Source organism: Primulina eburnea, unplaced genomic scaffold (assembly GCF_022965805.1).
Source record: "Primulina eburnea isolate SZY01 unplaced genomic scaffold, ASM2296580v1 ctg908, whole genome shotgun sequence".
NCBI classification, from domain to species: domain Eukaryota; kingdom Viridiplantae; phylum Streptophyta; class Magnoliopsida; order Lamiales; family Gesneriaceae; genus Primulina; species Primulina eburnea.
The window spans coordinates 82-17277 of record NW_027331669.1 but is presented as its reverse complement, the minus strand read 5'-3'; the positions used below and the strand labels follow the sequence as shown (position 1 = coordinate 17277).

At 36.9% G+C, this 17196-nt stretch overlaps 1 non-coding gene across 1 annotated transcript; it reads left to right on the top strand.

Moving 5' to 3' along the window:
• The first annotated feature begins 2684 nt into the window (after positions 1-2684).
• On the top strand, positions 2685-2791 carry LOC140822568 (small nucleolar RNA R71). The gene has a single exon (XR_012115989.1). It is a non-coding gene; the product is annotated as a small nucleolar RNA R71 (small nucleolar RNA).
• The last annotated feature ends 14405 nt before the right edge of the window (positions 2792-17196 follow it).

The window sequence follows — 17196 nt, the reverse complement described above, 5'->3', positions numbered from 1 at the left end:
CCATTCCATTTTCTGACACCTTGTGCCCTAACACAATCCCCTCTTGCACCATGAAATGACACTTCTCCCAATTTAACACCAAATTGCTCTCTTCACATCTAATAAGCACCAAGTTCAAATTTTCTAGACATTCATTAAACGAAGAGCCAAAAATGGAGAAGTCATCCATAAAAACTTCAAGAAAATTCTCAATCATGTCATGAAAAATAGCGGTCATGCATCTTTGAAATGTAGCAGGTGCATTGCATAGACCAAAGGGCATACGTCTAAACGCAAAAGTACCATAAGGGCAAGTGAAAGTAGTTTTCTCTTGGTCCTCAGGTGCAATTGTGATTTGATTGTATCCCGAATATCCATCCAAAAAACAGTAAAATTCATGACCGGCTAATCGTTCAATCATTTGATCAATAAATGGCAAGGGAAAGTGATCTTTACGGGTTGCATCATTTAATTTCCTATAATCCATGCACACACGCCAACCCGTAACAGTTCTAGTGGGAATCAACTCATTTTTTTCATTGGTAATAACAGTAATCCCACCCTTTTTAGGCACACATTGTACAGGACTTACCCACGCACTATCAGAGATAGGATAGATAATACCTGCATCCAGAAGTTTGATCGTTTCAGCTTTTACCACCTCTTGCATCTTTGGATTGAGTCTCCTTTGAGGTTGTGCTAGGGGTGAGTATTTATCCTCCATCAGAATTTTGTGCATGCAGATCGAAGGACTTATCCCCTTGATGTCCTCAACTTTCCAAGCGAATGCTCCTCTATGCTCCTTAAGGACTTCTAAGAGCTTACTCTCCATATCATCTGTCAAAGAAGAGGAAATAATAACAGGCAGTTTATTATTTTCTCCTAGATATACGTACTTGAGATGTGGAGGTAGTGGTTTGAGCTCCAAAGTAGGTGGCTCCTCTAGGCTCGACTTTTGAGGCATTAAATCTTTTCTGTCTCCCAATTCCTCTAGTCGAAGCCTCACTTGCTTTCTCCAAGGTGGAATGGCATTCAAGTGAGCTACCATCTCCATCCTTTCCTCGTCCAGCTCGTCCTCCTGCTTTTCAGTCGTGAGAGAGGCCTCCAATGGCTCTTGCAATCCATCCTGCACAAAATCACAAACGAGATAATCTAAGACATCAACACGAAAACAACTATCATTGTGCATTGTGTGCTTGAGAGTATTAAAGACATCAAAAATAATTTCTTCTTCTCCAACTCTCAGTCTCAATTTCCCCTCGTCAACATCAATCAGTGCTTTCCCTGTAGCCAGAAACGGTCTCCCTAGAATCAAAGGCATCTCTAAATCTTCCTCCATGTCAAGTACTACAAAATCTGCAGGAAAAATAAATTTATCCACTTTCACCAAGACATCTTCGATAATCCCACGTGGATACTTGACAGATCTGTCAGCCAGCTGCAATGACATCCTAGTTGGCTTGGGTTCACCCAATCCCAGTCTCCTAAACACAGAATAAGGCATCAGATTAATACTCGCACCAAGATCACATAGAGCTTTATGAAAATTAATATCACCAATAATGCAAGGTATAGAAAAACTCCCTGGATCTTTTTGCTTTGGAGGTATCTTGTTTTGAACTAAAGCGGAGCAATTTTCAGTCAAGTTCACAGTCATATGATCTTCTAGCTTCCGCTTATTTGCTAAGATATCTTTCAAGAATTTTGCATAACTTGGCATATTCAATAAAGCATCAGCAAAAGGAATGTTAATATGCAATTTTTTGAATATCTCAAGAAATTTACCAAATTGTGCATCTAACTTAGCTTTTTTCATTGCTGCAGGGAAAGGTGGAGGGATAACAATTTTATTCGGTGCAATAGGTGTAAATGTAGAGTTAGAAGACTTACCTCCTTGATGCTCCACCTCATCCTCACCATGCTTGGTCCTTTCCTCATTAGACTCGAGTGCTCTTCCACTACGCAATTCCACAGCTTTCACCTGCTCTCTCGGGTTAGTCTCCGTGTTGCTTGGCAAAGTTCCTTGCTCCCTATTAGCAATTAACTTAGCCAACTGCCCAATTTGATTCTCTAACCCCTTTATGGATGCATCCTGATTCTGAAATCTCGTCTCGGTTGCTGAAATAAATTTAGTCATCATTTGCTCTAAATTTGACTTCTCCTCCCTAGGCGGTTCTGGCTTGAATCCTTGGTGCATCCCATGTGGTGGACCTCTTTGTTGGCGGTTTTGGTTGTTTTGACCTCCCCACGAAAAGTTTGGGTGATTCCTCCATCCCGGATTATAAGAGTTTGAATAAGGGTCATTTCTAGGACGGTTCTGGAATCCCACGTGTTTTGCTCCCTCAGGCACATAGAATGGATTGCCATCTTGGCAATCCTGCACGTCATGCTCACCTCCACACTTATCACAGAAAATCTCTTGCAGACGCATAGCCGATCCACTCGCACTCATCCCATCAATCTTTCTGTTCAAAGCCTCTAACTGTGCTGACACCGCAGACAAATCAGTAACTTGATTAACTCCAGCACCTCGTTTCTGCCTATCAGAATGAGGATGATAGCTACTAGCAGCCATCACCTCCAATAATTCATATCTTTCCTCAGCCGTTTTTCTCAGCAAGTTACCACAGGCAGCAGCATCTATCATGGTACGGTTAGGAGTAAGCAGACCGTAGTAAAAAGTTTGAACAACTAACCCAAGAGGTAGCTCATGGTGTGGACATCTCCTCAATAAATCCTTGTATCGCTCCCACGCCTCGTAAAGTGACTCAAGCTCATATTGAGCAAAAGTAGTAATGTCGGCTCTCAGCTTCATAGTCTTCGACGGAGGAAAGTACTTGATCAGGAATGCCTTCGCCATATCCTCCCATGTAGTGATAGACCCTACAGGCAAACAGTTTAACCACGCCTTAGCTTTATCTCTTAGTGAAAATGGAAATAAACGCAAACGAACAGCATCATCAGACACAACATTAAACTTAAAAGTATCGCAAATTTCAAGAAAATCAGCTATATGAGAATTAGGGTCGTCAAGTGCACTTCCCCCAAATTGAACAGTGTTTTGAATCATCTGAATGATAGCTGGCTTGATCTCAAACTGGTTAGCTCGGATGACTGGTCTCACGATGCTTGGACGTGCTCCATCAAGAGACGGTTGTGCATAATCCATCATCGGTATACGGCGTGGCATCTCAATCCGTCTCTCATTTTGGCGGTCCGCCTCCTGCTCTTGTTCGTGCCTCTCCATTTGTTCCTTGAGTCTTTGCTGTTGTCTTCGGCGTCTAGCAGTGCGTGCGATCTCAGGGTCAAAAGGCTCAAGCTTAACTTCGAGTGATCTTCGCATGCACCACAAGAAAAATCTGCAACAGAATAGGAGTATCAACTAACAATAAAATAAATAATACTAAAGAATTTAAATGAAAAATAGAAAAATTGTGAATCAACAGTCCCCGGCAACGGCGCCAAAAACTTGATCGAGCAAAACTTGCACAGTGAATAGTCCCAAAATTTGTTTTATAAATTAAAGCTCGATTTAAAATATCGCAAGTGCACGATAGTCAAGTTATAATAAACGTAAGTGAATACGAGTATCGATCCACAAGGACTGCGTTACAATATTCTTATTTTCACTTAAATTTCTTTAGCAACGATATATTGAGTTGGTGATTAAACTAAATTGAATTTAATAACTAAAATGATTAAAATGCAAGAACAAATAGTCAAGAAATCAATGATTAAATTGGATGAAAATCAAATGAGAAGCGAATTTGTTGGGAATTATCAGTTCACCTACCACTCGTGTTTAAACAATTATACTCGACGTTTACTCGTGCATTCGACGGAATTCCCTAGACTAATTAATATACTCTGTCGAGCTATATTAATACTAATCATAAACATGCAGTAATCAAGTATCCTCAATTATTTAACAGTTCACGATTGCATTACGTTCTATGGAATCCACTAGCTTTCATCCGGGTGAATTAACACTATCGACACGTACCCAATTCGGTATGTCTACTAAAATTGTAAATCCGTGGTTTATACTATGCGATCCTGTTGTTAATTATTCTGTCGAAATCGTTAACAACATGCAATAATCAAAGGAAGATAGCTAGGCTTCGATTGAAACAAGAAAGAACAATAGCATAAACAAATCACTCGTAAAAACGTCAAGAAATAATGTTAAACAACGAGTTCGGGTAGGATCCCCTCAAATCCCAACAAATCTAGAGTTTAGCCAACCAAAGTCATACTAAAAATCAACAATCTACGCAAGAAAATAAAATACTGAATATGAAAATACTAAATATGACGACGGATGAAGGCCGCGACGCTTGGAAATCTCGAGGTCTTCGAAAATCTCCTTTGCTCCTAGCCTTCCTCCCAAGAAAAGTGATGGAAAATATCAGAATAGTCTGCAAATCGGCGCCTCTCTCGTGTATTAGGTTATGGTGTAAGATAGAGTCCACAAAACTTGGAAACAAATCTTCCCGGATTGCGTCGCTCGCTAGGGCGGTCAAGATTGTCCGCTGGGGCGAGTGATTCTCGAATTAAAATTCCTGGCCGTGTCTTTGGTCTCGCTGGGGCGGTCACTTTTGACCGCCCTAGCGAGAGCTTCGCGCAAAATATTCTCGTTCACATCGATGGATTCGCTGGGGCGGTCATTTTTGACCGCCCTAGCAAAGGACTCGCGCAGAAACTCCTCGGCTGGGCCAATATGCTCGCTGGGGCGGTCACTTTTGACCGCCCTAGCGAGACCTCTTCGATGCTATGCAAATAAAATCCCACTTTTTGGTCCACTTCCTACAAAACAACCACAAAATACACGAGATCAGTCAAATGCTAAATAATGCTAAATGAATGCTAAATTAAACTAAACAAACTAATATGATGCATGAATGCGACTCAAAACCAACACTAAAAACACGTAAAAACGAGTCCTATCAGAGACCGTCTCACAAGAGATCTACTCATATAAGATTGCTATCGGGTTCTCAAATGCAAATAACTTGTAGGATTTTCCAAGCCTTATGTGTAAAACCCACGATTTGTTAACTCGTGATAGTACTTTGTAATTTAAAGTTGTACTAGGATATTGTTATTTATCTCATTATTTTATTTAAGATTGTCAAGTCTATCTAAAGTTATGTGAGATAATTATATCGTGTGTACAATATCTATGGAGCTCGAAATTTAAGATGATATTATATATATATTTTGAAATTGTGATAAAAAAAAATAGACCATGATTCGAGAAATTAAATAAGGATATATTGGATACAAGAGGTAAATTTTTAGACATATATTCGAATTTGGGAAGAAAATATCAGATAAAGATATAAGATTTGAGATAATATTGATATACCTGAATCAAGATAAAAAAAAGGATAATATAATCTCGGAATTTCTAAATTTTCAAGTTTTATTTATAATTTTCGAAATTATATAGATAGGGAAAAGTCTACATAATAAACAAATACAAATAGGGGAAATTCAAAAGTTTGCCTATCAGAATTTTAGTAAAAATCAAGAGTCCTATTTTTTGGATAAATTATCGTTAAATTCGAAATTAGATAGGGAACATTTTGGTATTTAAGGGGAAGAATTTAATTGTACTGTAAAATAAAAGATCTACAAGATGCTAGAAATTAGACATAGAATTCGAAATTTCAGACCTGAACAGAGATTATTTTCGAAATTATCCAAATAGATGAATATATAATTTCGAAATTATCCAATAAAATAGATAAAGAATGAGAAATTATCCTAAGTTTAAAGTTTGATTCAAAAGTTCAAACGCGACGATAATACACGATCACGATAGCAATTAGCCCCTACAAATAGGAGGACCATTCAATTCAAAAATCACACCTAAATTTCACTCCATATTTTTGAAATTATCTCTAGCTCTCTCTAAGAATTTTTGAGCATCTGCTCTCTCTAAGAATTTTTGAGCATCTGCTCTCCCAAGTTCTGCCAAGTGTCGAGACTTTGCTCTCCCAAGTTCTGCCAAGTGTCGAAGCCGTGCTGCAGTCCAGATCCAGAAGTCGAATTCGAAAATCCCAGTGCACAAGAACCCCTCGACGTTTTTTTCCACCAGATCTGAAGTAAGCGGGCTTGTTTTAAAAGTTAAATTTTCGGTTATTCAATTTTTCGTTTTTGTGTAAATTCGGTCGAGTGCAATTCTTCTTCTACCCCTTTTTCTGATGCGATTATCGTATGTTTTATGTGTTGGCAGTGTGAGGATTCAACTGGATATGAGTGAGAATCCCAATATGATATGTTTATAGCCTTTACAAGTGAGATTGTAACCGTTATACGGACTCGCCCCCTTAGAGGAGTAAAAATTAAGGATTGATATCAATAAATTATGAAAAATAGAGGAGTTTTAGTGCCTAGTCAAAGTTATGCTTGTGTTGATGATATGAATCATGTTGTGCATGGTTTGTGTTTTCGAAATCATTATAAATTATTATATATGTGCTCGAACGGCCCCTAATTGTCGAGTGACGATCATATCACTCATATGTTACTCTTCTTTCCCAGATAAGCCGGATAACATATAGAGGAAAAAGAACGGGACCGGTTTTTTGGAACTTTTTGGGGCCATAAATGTAATTATAAATGTTTATATGTCATCAATTAAATAAGTCATAAACTTATGTGGTCTAATTTAGAATAAGAATTGACTTGAGGATTCAAATGTCGTGATATTATTGTGTGGATATCATATATAATATTTTTGGTTTGTTGAGGGGCCAAATTAGAAATAATAAAACTTGTTTAATTATAAATAATGGTTATGTTCCCAATATGCATATAACGTTTCAAGTTTTGTATCCCTTCTGCAAAACTCTCTTGCTTAAAGGAAATCTGCAGATTGAAGATCATCACCGAAAATTGACTGCAAATTTCATGGATTCGAGTACGCTTTCGCAATTATGATTATTATATATGTTGTTTCTTGAGAATTGAATAGTATTTGAAGATTGTGTGTTATGAAATAAAATCCAATTGATTTATTCACGGTTTTGGGGCTGGTGCTGGACGAAATTATTTAGCTCCATGTTTCATTTTTTTCCAAGTTGTAAATGCTTCCGCTCAGTTTTATCGCTTTCGAAAATTTTCGTTGTGAAGACAATTTTACCTTTGATTATGAGTTATAAACTGATTTTTAGTTTATACTGTACTACGAGACTTATTGTTTTCGATTGTGTGTTTGTAAAACAACGCCGGTGTCGATAACTCCGGTCCCGAGACGTGACATTATGTTTACTTTATATAGCAAAAATAAAAAATGATACAGAACTTGAAGAATGTATTTTTCAGAAATGTGAGAATTGTTGGTTGTGATGCCATTGATGTTGTTTGGTAAAGAATTTCAAAGTGCCATATATTATTTATAGATACACCTTTTCAGCACAGCTTTTGGATCAAAATATAACTAACACAACACTTGAAACTGGTCGCAATTTAAAAATTAGAATAACAGAAAGAAACAAAAAACAAAATAGCGAAAAACCAAAGAGACACATCATCTTGTTATTGATGTTCTCTTTTTTACTATTCTATTTTCTTCTTTCTTTTTGCTTTTTCTCTTTACTCTGCTATCTTTTATCATTCGCTTTTTATTTGTAATTTTGAACAAATTCCAACATATACCCCTTAAATTTAACTTTAACTTAAACACAATTCTTTAATTAACTAAACGAAAATTGGACTAATGAATTAACTTGAAGGTCATATAAAATAATTTACCAAACACGATATAAATAATATAAATTAAATTAATAAACAAACAATTGTTGGGATCTTGGTTCATCTACTGAATTTCAATATTAAGTCATGCTTTTGACGGAATTCTATAGTTTATCAATATACTCTGGCGAGCTATATTGATCTATCAACAAAATGTAGTAATCAAGTGTCCTTGTGTTATTTAACAATTGCAATCGCGTTAACGAACCGTTGAATCCTCTAGCTTTCAACCTATTGGACTATGATTATCAATATGAATCCAACCTCATATGTCTACACAAGTTGTAGATGTGAGAACCGAATTTTTTTAAAGATTGTAGGATTTGATATTCTTGTGTAAAATAAATAAATAATATAATGAGATATGCACCTTGGGGAATTAATTGTGGGAAATCTTTTACCAAGTCAATAATACCTACACTTAGGCATGCTAGAAGAATTAAGGCATGGATTTTACAAGCAAATTTCGAATTATACAAGATATTTTGCCTAAATATGGTGGTGCCCAGATACTTGATATCATGCAATCTTGAGCCAAAGATTGGAAGCAAATCCTTTCCCCCTCTTACAACATATTTTCGAACCATTCAAGGAGTGGGAATCAAGGATTAAATCCAACAATTTAAGAAGCTAAATTTTCGAAAATAGCAAGAAATAATTGAAACCAATTTATGAGATTTGGACACAAATTTCGGTAAGGATTTAGCCACCAAATTTAGCTTAACCCTCTCCCCTATAAATAGTGCACCATACCTAGCCATTCATCACACTTAAAATTCGAAAATCTCCTTGCTGAAATCTCGAAATTCAGCATCTCTCCCTAGCCGAAACTCTGCCCGAAAATCGTTCCGAAGTTAGCTGAAAGTTCGAATCCGAAGCACCATCCGAGCAAGAACGCGAAGTGATCCAATCCATGCCGTACTCTCCACGTTTTTATTACATCCATACACTGTAAGTGGGCTGTTTTAAATGCTTAAGATTTCGGATTTATGCATGTAAGATTTTCGGTTTTTGATTTAAAAATTCGGTCGAGCTACGTCTCCCGTCTATGCGTTTTTATGAAAATTTTGGTACGTTTATGTTTGACACTGTGAGGATTTTCTGAAAATGGGTGGAGTTCCAACATATGGCCCTCAACAGTGAGATAGAACCGTTTTATGGCCTTGCCCCCTTAGAGGATTAAAACTTAGAGACTGACGTCAGTAAACCGTTAAAGGTGAAAAATCGCAGTGTTATTATGTTATGAAATTTACGTTATGATTATGAAAAGCATGCTGTGCGTTTATGATATGTTTCGAAAATGTTATAAAATTGTCATGTTGTGTTCAAAGTCCCCCACTTGCTGAGTATTCCCAAATACTCACCCCTTTACAACCCTCCCCAGATAAGCCCGAAGAACAGATTGAGGAGGAAGAAACCGAGCAGTTTTGGGGATGGTGAATGCTCAAGGAAATCGATTATGTTTAAGTTATTATTAATTTGATTTACGTTTCCGCATTAAAACTCTGTCGTCTTATTTATTTCGGTAATTGTAAAGACAAGGGCTATTTAATTTGAGATTATGAATTATAAACTGGTTTCGGTCTACACTGTGCTACGAAAGTCTTGTTGTTTCGATTGTATGATTGTTAAACAACGCCGGTGTCAATCCCGAGTTTCGAGGCGTGACATTTAAGTGGTATCAGAGCCGCCAGGTTCATAATCCGAGTGGTAAAATCGATTTTAAAAAACAAATTCGGGAATTCCGGCCAAACAGGCCCTTAGCGCGCGCCGCCGCATTTTTCGCCGCTTCCTGTAGTGTTTCTTTGATCGGAGACCAGATCTAGGACCGCCTCGATGAGATGAACAAAAGCCCTTAAACAATTTTGGATTTCGTCTTCGGGTGAAACCGAAATTTCGGATCTACAGATTTTGCGTACGAACCCTAACGCCGAATTTTATTTCGTCCAATTACCCTATTAATCCTACTCCGATTTTCAATTTCTTTTACCCAAACATTATACTCTCCATGGGTAACGTTTCCACCCAATCAATTTTGAGATCGGATCAACTAATCGGAAACACCCAATTTCAAGTGAGTTAACCGAGTTTGAGCGAGTTCCGGCCAATTAGGTAGTTTTCCGACCGATCCTGGCCGTGCCACCACCGGTTCCGTGATGCTGACCCCTTCGCCGAGACACGCCTTTGCTCCGACCATACTCCGGCGAGTCAACCCGGCGAGTCAACTCAGCCGAGTCAACGAGTCAACCCGCCAGCATGTGTCCTTCGATTTTTCATAGGAAACTCCGAATTCGGTTCCGTCAACTGAACTGAAATCCTCTCGACATACTCTTCGAATCCATATGCCTATCTCAAAACTTTCCATTTTTGGAAATTTTTTCAAAAAAATTTAATTTTCAGTAACTTACTCTATCCTGATATTTTATTATGTCTTAGTGATTTTGTTCTAGGAGTTTTATTTTACTTTTCTTTTTCCGTTGTTGCTATGTTATTCAGTACGACTTTTATTTCCTTCAGATTGGTCATGTTCTTTCTTTTAGAAATCAATAAAAATTTGTTCTATTTGGTTCATTGATTTCAATTTATTTCAGCACAACCTATAGTATGAACTTTACTCGTACAACAAATTCTTAGAACTTACAATCTATAGGTATTGGCCGGCAGACCCCCAAGACAGAACCGCAACCCGCGTTATGCTAATATCAACTGTGAAGGCGGACAAGAGAACGAGCAAGGAAATGGACCCCCGCCGGCAGTCAACTTAAGCCAAGCTGATCTTATGGCCATAGCCACTATTGTGGCGACAACACTGCAAGGGTTGGGAAACCCGAACGCCAATCAGCCACCACCACCTCCACCACCAAATGGAATCAAGTTCCACTATGAGTCACTCCGCAAGAATAGGTGTCCAACCTTCAGTGGTGCCGCTGACCCTGAAGTTAGCCAGAGTTGGCTGAAAGGTGTAGAGACTCAACATCGCCTATTGGAAGTTCGCGAGGCACTGAAAGTGGACGTGACTGTGCCGTTCCTAGAAGATAAAGCAGGAAAATGGTGGGAAGCAATCTCGCCAGCCATGACAGCTGCAGGACCAATGACTTGGCAGCGATTTCGAGAAGCCTTTCTGAAACAGTATTATCCAGCCGAGGTCAGACTGCAGAAACTGAGTGAGTTTGAAAACTTCACTCAAACTCCAGATATGTCAGTTGTAGAATACACCTCCCAGTTCAACGCCTTAGGATCTTATGCTCCGGCAATCATGGCGGACGAAGTTCCAAAATTACACCGCTTCAAAAAGGGTTTGAACAGCAGAATACAGTCGACTTTGGCAGTCTACCAACCTGCGAACTTCTCAGACTTGATGGGCGCAGCTATCCGAGCTGAAACTGATATTCAGCGCAGAGAGAAGGATATTAGGAACAAAAGGCCTATGAATGATCAGTTCTCTCATGGCAGTCAGTCGTTCAAGAAATAGAACCATTCTGGAGAACCATCTAAAGGGACTTCGCTTGCCTCACGCTACCAGGCCATTAAGCCTTGCCCAACTTGCCACTTACGACACCTGGGAGAATGTCGTAGAGCCAGCGGAGTCTGCTTTGGATGCGAGAAACCAGGACACCGTATGGCAGATTGTCCAACCGCCAGCAACAAAACAACTGGACCAGGTAAAGGAGACGGGTCGAGCTCAGGGGCGAATGACAATAAACCGCGGGAGAACAAACCAAATGCCAGGGTGTTTGCCATGACGCAGGAGGAGGCAGATGAGGCAAGCGATGTTGTGTCAGGTACCATATTTATTCAGCAAGTGCCTACTTATGTGTTATTTGACTGCGGTGCTACACATTCTTTTATGTCTAAGAGATTTGGACGTAAGCCCGATAAGCTAACCGAACATTTCCAACTAGCCACGCCTACTAGTAGAGCCATTGAAACTGACGAAATTTACAGAGATTGAAAAATCAGTATTGGTAATTAGATTTTTAGAGCCGATCTGATACAGTTGATCATGGTCGATTTCGATATCATCTTAGGAATGGATTGGTTAGCAAGAAACAATGCGGTAGTAGATTGCAAGGGAAAGGAATATCCCTACCTGTTTGGAGACCAAGACAACTCAAGTTTCGAGGACGAAACTTCTCATAAGGAGGGAGGGATGTGAGAACCGAATTTTTTTAAAGATTGTAGGATTTGATATTCTTGTGTAAAATAAATAAATAATATAATGAGATATGCACCTTGGGGAATTAATTGTGGGAAATCTTTTACCAAGTCAATAATACCTACACTTAGGCATGCTAGAAGAATTAAGGCATGGATTTTACAAGCAAATTTCGAATTATACAAGATATTTTGCCTAAATATGGTGGTGCCCAGATACTTGATATCATGCAATCTTGAGCCAAATATTGGAAGCAAATCCTTTCCCCCTCTTACAACATATTTTCTAACCATTCAAGGAGTGGGAATCAAGGATTAAATCCCACAATTTAAGAAGCTAAATTTTCGAAAATAGCAAGAAATAAACCAATTTATGAGATTTGGACACAAATTTTGGTAAGGATTTAGCCATCAAATTTAGCTTAACCCTCTCCCCTATGAATAGTGCACCATACCTAGCCATTCATCACACTTAAAATTCGAAAATCCCCTTGCTGAAATCTCGAAATTCAGCAACTCTCCCTAGCCGAAACTCTGTCCGAAATTCGTTCCGAAGTTAGCCGAAAGTTCAAATCCGAAGCACCGTCCGAGCAAGAACGCGAAGTGATCCAATCCAAGCCGTACTCTCCACGTTTTTATTACATCCATACACTGTAAGTTGGCTGTTTTAAATGCTTAAGATTTCGGTTTTATGCATGTAAGATTTTCGGTTTTTGATTTAAAAATTCGGTCGAGCTACGTCTCCCGTCTATGCGTTTTTACGAAAATTTTGGTACGTTTATGTTTGACACTGTGAGGATTCCCTGAAAATGGGTGGAATTCCAACATATGGCCCTCAACGGTGGGATAGAACCGTTTTATGGCCTCGCCCCCTTAGAGGATTAAAACTTAGGGACTGGCGTCAGTAAACCGTTAAAGGTGAAAAATCGCAGTGTTATTATGTTATGAAATTTACGTTATGATTATGAAAAGCATGCTGTGCGTTTATGATATGTTTCGAAAATGTTATAAAATTGTCATGTTGTGTTCAAAGTCTCCCACTTACTGAGTATTCCCAAATACTCACCCCCTTACAACCTTCCCCGGATAAGCCCGAAGAACAGATTGAGGAGGAAGAATCCGAGCAGTTTTGGGGATGGTGAATGCTCATGTTGAAGTTATTATTAATTTGATTTACGTTTCCGCATTAAAACTCTGTCGTCTTATATATTTCGGTAATTGTAAAGACAATGGCTATTTAATTTGAGATTGTGAATTATAAACTGGTTTCGGTCTACACTGTGCTACGAAAGGCTTGTTGTTTTGATTGTGTGATTGTTAAACAACGCCGGTGTCAATCCCGAGTTTTGGGGCGTGACAGTAGATCCATAAATTATGTTATTATATCATGTGATAAAATCTCCTCTCAGTTTTAATTATAACACATAAAATCCATTCCTAGTTGATCAAACTCCAAAGCTGCAAGAAAAATCAATAACACAATCAAGTATACTTAAAAAAAATCCAATCTTCATAAAGAATTCATGTCATAAATGTTTGGGAATGTGATCCCCTGAATACAATTTCAGGATTAGATGGATCATTTGCACTTTTATTATTCTCGCTTGTCATTTTTCCCAAAAGAGATTAATCATCAAGAAGCACATTATGAATATCATTTTCTCCAAAACATTTTTCATCAATTGCTCAGATGATGTCTGCTTGGTTATCATATCGTCCTTTGTAAAAATATCACTCATCAAAATAGAGTTAATATGACCTGCTGTTTGTTAGATTTTGCGTTACGACAATAGGGGAATTTTGATGATGAGAATTCATATTGCCTAAAAAACAACCAGATATTTAACATTTTTTTCCATAAAAATATATGTCGTCTCAAATAAACTATAAAAATTAAATTACTAATATTAATTTTATGATATCAAATGCAACATAAATGTCATTTATGCTTTAAATAATAAATTAAATAATTTACCGTTATCTTAAAAATAAACAAAATTCATTCTACATTTATAAACTATTATTATTTTTTCTATTTTACACAAGTGATATTATATTAACAAATAGTAGTTTAAACAAAAATTAAAAAAATTAATTACTTATTTTTACATAGGTTTTGAGTTGAGAAAACAAAAGTTACATTTATTTAGAACACTTTCATGATTGGATAAAGTATTTTGATCAAGCTTTTCTTGTACAATAAATCTTCAATAAAAATAAACTAAAATTTTATGCTCGAATGAATCGCAAGTACACGAGTTGAGTTATAATATAGTATACGGAGTACGAGTATCGTTCCCATAGAGATTGATTAGACAAATTTAACATAAACATAATTTTTTAATTAACTAAAACAAAAATTGGATTAATGAATGAATTTGAAGGTCAAATAAAATAATTTACCAAACACAATATAAATAATATAAATTAATTAATAAACAAACAATTGTTGGGAGTTTATATATTTTTGTTTGAATATCTTATTTCCGTTGGCGCAAGTTTCTATTATTCTGCATGACACCATCCCCACAAATCAATAAAGAAAAGGCAAAAGTGACAATGATTATATATAAAATTTACATAGATAATATACATAGTAAAAAAATACATTTTGTGGGAAAGACATGACTTATCTTTTAGCGCTTTTGTGCATATTCTGGAGCGGAATCATAAAACGTGTTTAACATGGTTAATTATTTGATATTTTGTGTTTGGATTTGATTGGATTTAAAGTAATAAAGAAATGGATTAAAAAATAATAATAATTAAGATTAGGTCCCGTACTTAAATATAACATGTAGGACCAAAGTTTTTAAATTAAACTTTTTTAACAAAAAGGTATTCATTAATCACAATGATTAGTGGATTCCATGGAGTGTCTATGATTTAAGCTCACAAGATATATTATGAATTTTATTTAATGACTAAATAGACTTACGTGGCAATATACGAAAGAATATAATATATCTAAAAAATTATCAAGTTTATAAGCCGCATTTTTGTCCCTACAAGGCTACAATTTAGAGGTTTTTTTAGCTCGGTCCTTGTTGTTTTACCTGTCAAAATGATGTTTATATTCAGGGTCAAGCTTGGTTCGATTTCAGGATCATTTATTTGACTGTGGAATTAAATAGTTATAAGTAAAAATCATACATTAAAATACTTATGCATGTTAGAATTTTGAAACTTATAAAAACCTAAACTTTTAGGATTGTAATTATGTTTATTTGACTTAAACTAGAATAAATAAATTTTCAATGTACATAGTTGGACAGTTACAAAGCTCACTAATAATAGAATATAAATAAAAAACAACTAAATTTTTTTAGATCAAAGAAAAATGACACTACATTAAAACATTGTTAGACATGAATTTTATTGTGGCGATGATAACTAAAACCAGTAGACCAGCAGACCAGAACAACAGAATAACTTATCAGTAGCTGCTGTTCTAGTAAAACAAAACCAGTAGAAAGGATAGCAATACAAAACCAGTAGAGAACGCTTTTCTAACGTTGCTATCTTAATTGTTACCGTTAAAGAGTTCCTAGTACTAGTATTAATTGCAGCATTAATACTGTACGGAGTCATTTAATGCATATTACCCAATTAAGTATAAAACAAGACTGATTGTTTTATAGCTTTTCTGCAGGAACTTGTTTCGGTAATAAAGCTGATTGTATCAGTTATCTGAAGACTTCTCTGATTGTGAACGTTGAACTCAGTCGATTAGATATACTTGGATCAAAACCTTGTTCGATACGACACTTCGCATAATATCATTTTCAAGGAACAAAGCTACTCTCTTATCAGACGAATCTCGAAATTCCTTGAGTACTTAAAAAGTTCAACACAAAGAAACGTAACACACGCTTCATAGCTTGTATCTGATCTTTTAAAGATCATCTTGTGCTACTAATTCTTACACTCTTCACAATCTTTACATCACTTGTACTTTATCAAGAAGAGTTTGTAATCTGAAAAGAGTCTTTTCAGAACTTTGTGTTTCGCATTTTTGTGAGTTGAGAAACTAAGAGTTTCAGTAGGCTGAGGTGTAAGTCCTTCTGAAGTGGGTGTGTACAAGAGTTGTACTGTAATATCCAAAGTCTTTTAGTTATACCTTCTGAAACAGAAGAAGGGGAGACGTAGAAGAGTTTATCTTCGAACTTCCATAAACAACTGTTGCCTACTGTTTTACTGTTTTTCAACTATTTCATCAGATTGTTTCCGCATGTTTTCATTGTAATCAGGTGAAAGTATTTGCACAAGATTAACTATTATCCTTAACAGGATTTTAGTACCTCATCAGAACGAAAAACGAGTAGAGTTTATTCACCCCCCTCTAAACTCAACTTCGATCCTCAACAATTGGTATCAGAGCAGGTCATTCTTGTTTGTGAAAAACTACAACAAATGGCACACTTCAGCAAGATTCCTATGTTCTCTAAAAAAGATTTTGACGACTGGAAGATAAGGATGCAAGCTCATCTTGCAGCACAATATGATGACATGTGGTACGTCATCACAGATGGTCCACTGAAAATCTTAAAGCCTAACACAGCTATTGCTGTTACTGAAGGTGCACCACAGATGGTCGAAAAATCAAGAAGTGAATGGACCAGTGAAGATAAGAAGAAAGCCAATCTTGATAATGTGGCGAATGATATATTGTATAAAACTCTCGACAAGAACACCTTTAGTAAGATCAAAATGTGTTCTACTGCAAAGGATATTTGGGAGAAGCTCATCCAAATATGTGAAGGAAATGAGCAAACAAAAGAAAACAAACTGTCTGTAGCAATGCAGAAGTTCGAAAATCTGAAAATGAAAGCTGGTGAAACTCTAAGTGAATTTGATGAAAGATTCAGCAGCCTGGTAAATGAGCTAACAGCTCTGGGTAAAGAGTACAACAACAGAGAAATAGCCCTCAAGGTGATGAGAGCTTTACCCAGAGAATGGGATGTCAAAACAATGGCTATGAGAGTATCCAAAGACTTGAACAAGTTGGAACTGCACGACTTATTTGCAGATTTGAAGGCCTACGAGTTCGAATTGGAAGTGAGAAGTGGAGAAGAGCCTTCAAGCCTACCAACCAAGGCTCTTGCTACTACTGCTACTGCTCTTACTGCTACTGCCTCTACCTCTTCTACTGCTGCTGCAGTTGTACCTCAGGCATTACCGACTGTGATAATGATAATGCAATGGAGAAGACTGCTGAACAAATCAGTAGTGATGCTATGTCCTTATTTGTGAAGAAATTTTCCAGGTTCATGAAGAAGAATCATCGAACTTATCAGGGTC